Source organism: Tupaia chinensis, unplaced genomic scaffold, assembly GCF_000334495.1.
Source record: "Tupaia chinensis unplaced genomic scaffold, TupChi_1.0 Scaffold138060_1, whole genome shotgun sequence".
NCBI classification, from domain to species: domain Eukaryota; kingdom Metazoa; phylum Chordata; class Mammalia; order Scandentia; family Tupaiidae; genus Tupaia; species Tupaia belangeri.
In genome coordinates this window covers 1,281,263-1,285,948 of record NW_006197961.1, presented here as the reverse complement: position 1 = coordinate 1,285,948, position 4,686 = coordinate 1,281,263, and the positions used below count along the sequence as shown (strand labels likewise).

The window sequence follows — 4,686 nt, the reverse complement described above, 5'->3', positions numbered from 1 at the left end:
GAAATGGGGTACCCCCCCGGGGGGGTGGGGTGTCCTTCTGGGGACCCCGTGCTGTGCCTCCCACCACCGCCCCCTGCCGTCTGATGCAAGTGGAAACCAGATGTTCCATGTAGGCCCCTTCATATGCATTTCCAGGGTAGGGGCGACCTGCCTGTCCTGGGTCCAGGTGGCGCTTCCACAGAGCTTAAGGCGTTTTGCAGTTTGACCTTCCCCTTGGGAGGCCGATGGGGGGGTGTCTGCACCCTCAGGAACCTCAGGTAGACTCCAGAAAACCCCTTGCCCCTTTCGCCTCCACTTTGGGTTGCTTCACGGCAGGATCAGGCCTGGCATCTTTTGAGACTTTGGGCTCAGCTCTGAGTCTCTTCGGGCCTCAGTTTCTCCATCTGTAAGCGGGGCGTATTGGGAAATCGAGCGTGTGCGTCTCCTCTCCACTCCAGGCCCTCAGTTTCATACCCCTGTTGGGCGCACTGGCTACCGATGTCGTGGGTAAACATGGAGGTGTCTTTGGGGAAGGCCAGGGCTTCGGAGCCGTGCACCCCGGAAGGCTGTCAACAGCCCGGCGGTAGGAACGTGTGAATCCTTGGGCCGAGAAGAACATCGCCGCCATGTTGGCATGGCTGAGTCACCAGTGGCGCCTTGCCCCAGGGTGCTGGGGCTGGCGCCACCCTGGGTGTGGCCACCGAGCTGCGGCTCTGGGCAGAGTGGGGCTGGGTGGTCCAGGATTACCAGGCGTGGGGCTCAGAGACCAGGGGACTCGGTTCGGAGATGCTTAAGTCCTTTGGCTTCCTCCCACCCGGCCTGAGCTCTGGTGTCACCATCCGTACTGTGACCACCTAGATCCTGAAAGATTGGGGGACCCAGGGACCTCGAGTCACGGGCCTGGGGATTGTTCGGGTGTGCAGGAAGGGACAGGGCCAAGAACCCGGTGATTGTCCTCGAGGCCAGAGGCCCCCCCAAGGGCCATGTGGGTGCTGGGAAACGGGCCTTTCTGAGAAGGCCGAAGTGACCATGCCGGCGGGGTGTATGTACCCCCTCGGGGAAGGGCTCCGAGTGTGGATATTAGGGTCCCCTGGGAGATTCGTGATTGGTTTGGCAGGGATTAAAGTCAGAGGAGGGCCGGAGTACGTACGGAGTGGCAGGCCGCGGTGGGGGCTGGGATGTGACGTCCCTGGTTCCCCTATTTATAACAAGTGATTCAGCCCTCACTTACTCACCCCTTCCTGAGCTCCCCGCCTCCCCCCATCAGCCCGGGTGGGCAGTGGGGCCCACCCACTCTCCAGTGCCCTGACTTTCCCTGACCAGCCTTTCGGAGAGCCGCCCTGTTGGGGACCGTGGTTACTGTTACTGTCACTGCGATGGGATGGGGTGGGTAAGGGGGGGCGGTGGTCAGCCGACACTTGGCCGGGCAGCCCAGGTTGGCGGCTGGCGGCGGGCCCAGCCCTCGGAGCTTCTGCTGAGAGTCTGGGTCCATTAGGCAAAGTGTTAGTGACAGGCTGGGAGGGCCGGTGGCGGTGGCGGGCAGGGCGTTTTTTTTGTTGGGGGGGGGGTGGGCGCCCCTGGCGGAAGCTGTTCTTAATTCATTCTTGGAGCGTGGGGGTGGAGGGGGGCGTTGCGAGACACGTGCATGTGTGTGCGTGTGTGTGCGCGTGCACGCGTGTGTCTGGGATGTACACACGCTGTCTGGAGTATACCCAGGCACGCAGACGTTGGCTGGCCCCGGGTGTCCTGGAGCTGCCTGGGGGCAGCTTTTTCTCCTGGTCTGAGAGTCCACCCTCTCCCTCACCCCATGCCAGGAATGGGGGTCCCCCGTGAGCCCAGAGGCACACCAGGGCGCCAGGCTTCTGGGCCTCTGGGGGCGGTACCCCCTTCCATGCATAGCCCCGGACCTTTTGTGCCTGCAGGGAGGGGGAGTCGCCTTGGCCGTGGCCCTGGGCTCTGTGCAGGGGAAACCCCACAGGAAACGGGTCTGGCCAAATGGCCGCCCTTCCCGTTCTAGTCCCTAGGACACAGATGTGCTGTCTCACTTCCGGAGGCGGCCCAGGGAGGCTGGTCGCCCTGCGGGGTCTCATCTGCTCCCAGATGGGGCCCCCAGACCCTACGGGGAAAAGGAAGGTGGCCCGTGTGGATGTGAGTGTGTGCGTGTGCGTGGGTGTGCGCAGTGTATGGGGGGGGCGACTTCTCCCACGGGCCTCTCTCCGGATCAGGTGCCACTAGACTCAGAAGCGGGGGTCCTGCCACTGTGGGGGGGTTCTTGTCTCCATCGTCCTGTCTGGAACCTAGTGACAGCTAGCCCCTGTCTCGAGTCTCGGTCCCTCATGGGGTCCTCCTCGCCATGACTTTCAAAGTAAATATTTACTGTCCTGTTTTGGAGGTGGGGAAAGTGAGGCCCAGAGAGGTTAAGGGAGTTGCCCAGCGTCACCCAGCCACGAAGCTAGCTGCGGAGTGGAGAGGGTGGGGGTTCGAGTCTGGGCAGACTGGCTTCTGCACTGGGATCGCCTAGCCGCTGGGCTCTTATCATAAGGGTCTTCAGTTACTGGACACGTCGGACTGGCTTCCTGGGGGCGTGTGACCGTTGCAGGTCCGAGGACCTGGGGCTTGGTTTAATACTTGGGACCTAATGTCCTGACATTCTCGATTTGAGAACGAGGGGCTCGGGTTTTCAGTTTGCACGAGGCCCGGCAGAATCTGCAGCCTGCCCTGATGCTGGGTGCTGGCGTTCGGCGCTGAAGTTCTCTCGGACCCACTGCACAGAGAAGAAAACTGAGGCTTGGAAGGAACTTAGGGAACTGCAGGGAGGAGATTTGAACCTCAAGCGGTTTGGCTGGGGAAGCTTAAATCTTTGAGCTGGATCCTGAGCTCTGGGGAGTCGGGGGAAATGTGCGTGTCCCGGGGCCAGTGGGGGTGCATGCTCCTGGCATCCGCTCTGGTGGGATGAGGGCTGAGGCCCGGCCACCAAGGAGACAGGGCCACAGGGGGGAGGCCTGGTGGTTTCCTCCTGCCCTTCAGGCTTCTAGGAAGTGGCGCCAGCTGGGGTGAGATCACTTCCTCTCCCGCCTGCCGGTCCCCCCTCGTCTTCCTCTCTCCGTGGCCCCATTTGGCCTGCCCAGGGCTCGGTGGGTGGGGAGGTGTGAACGCGGGAAACTGGCTCTAGGAAGAGTCCTCTGGGCATCGGTAGCTCTCTGGGGGGCAGGGTCCAGCCTGCTGGCGGGGCTCTCCCTGCAGTTGTTGATTCTTATAGTCAGCGGGGAGCAGGATGGTGGGGCTGGGTGGTGGTGCAGTGGTAAAACACCATGCTCTGCTCTGCAGGGCTGACCCACATGGGAAGGGTCTGGGTTCGCATCCAGAGACTTCCAGAGGATGGTCAGCATGTGTGCTCAGGACTGCCTGAGGCTGGGGGTGGATCGTGGTGTGAAGACTCCCGTAGGGGTACTTTGTATTGTCTAAGAAATAAAAACTTAGGGGACCAGAAGGTGGCGTCGTGGGTAAGCTGCTGGACTCCCACATGGTTAACCATAGTTCGAGTCCCAAACCCAGTGGGTTGAAAATCGTGCCAGGCACATGTGTATGCGTGCCCAAGATCCCGAGAGGAGAATGGAGGAGAAGGGATTGCGGCGTGGCCATCCCCCCCTGGGGGTGATTTCTCGCTTTCTCTCTCCCTGTGTCTCTGGTGAACACACACGCTCTATAGCAAAAAATCTGTCAGAAAAAAAAAAAAAAAAGAAGAAAGAAAGAATAAACTTAAAAATAAAACAGAAAGGGGGCCAGCAGGTGGCATAGAGGTTAAGGCATTGGATCTCACATGGCCAGCTGTGTGGTTCGAGTCCTGGACCAGGCGGGGTGGTGGTTAAGGTGATGGACACTCCCACATGGTCGATCATGGATCGAGTCCTGGACCTGATGGCTTGCTTTCTCACTTTCCTTCTCTGTCTCTCTCTCTCGTCAGATTAAAATAAAGTTAAATAAAATAATTATTTAAAAAAAAGAAGAAAATCAAGCATGACACGTGTGCGTGCATGCGTGCCCAAGATCCCGAGTGGAGAATGGAAAAGGGATTGCGGTGTGGCCATCCCTCCAGGAGGGGGGGTGATTTCTCGCTTTCTGTCTCTTTGCGTCTGTCTCTTTCTGGCTCATGCACAAGCTCTATAGCAAAACTAAAAAAAAAAAAAAAAAAAAAAAAAACATAAAGCAGGGCACAGGCAGGGAACTTGAGGGGAGGTGTCCCCGAATCTCACACCTCATTTGTTTTCTCTCTCCCGACTCTAGGTACCAGCCTCTGGCCCCACCTGTCGCCCCCCCACCCCTATGCCATGGCCGGCTGGGGTTCCTGGGGATGGGATTTGCTACCTGTCACAAATCACATTGCCAGGGATTTCCAACCGACCTTGAGCTCTGCCTCTGGGGTCACCACCGCCAGTGCCCACCAGCGCCACTGAGGACACTGCCCTGCCGGGGATGGGGTGACAGAGAAGCCCACCGCCTACACCTGGCCTGAGGAGCAGGGCTTAGCTGCTTGTGAGCAGGGTCCACACCGAGTCGTGTTCACAGTGGCTAAGTTCCGTCCCCCGGGTCCCCACCTCCTCCGACTGCCTCTCCCTGCTGCTGCCCGCCGGTGCCGCATCCCCGGGCACCCCGGGCTCTGCCTCCCGTGCCTACTGAACTGAAACTCAGTTGATCTGTACAGACTGG

At 59.8% G+C, this 4,686-nt stretch overlaps 1 non-coding gene across 1 annotated transcript; it reads left to right on the top strand.

Annotated features, from left to right (window-relative positions):
• Positions 1-4,497: 4,497 nt before the first annotated feature.
• On the top strand, positions 4,498-4,559 carry MIR27A (microRNA mir-27a). The gene has a single exon (NR_129494.1). It is a non-coding gene; the product is annotated as a microRNA mir-27a (primary transcript).
• The last annotated feature ends 127 nt before the right edge of the window (positions 4,560-4,686 follow it).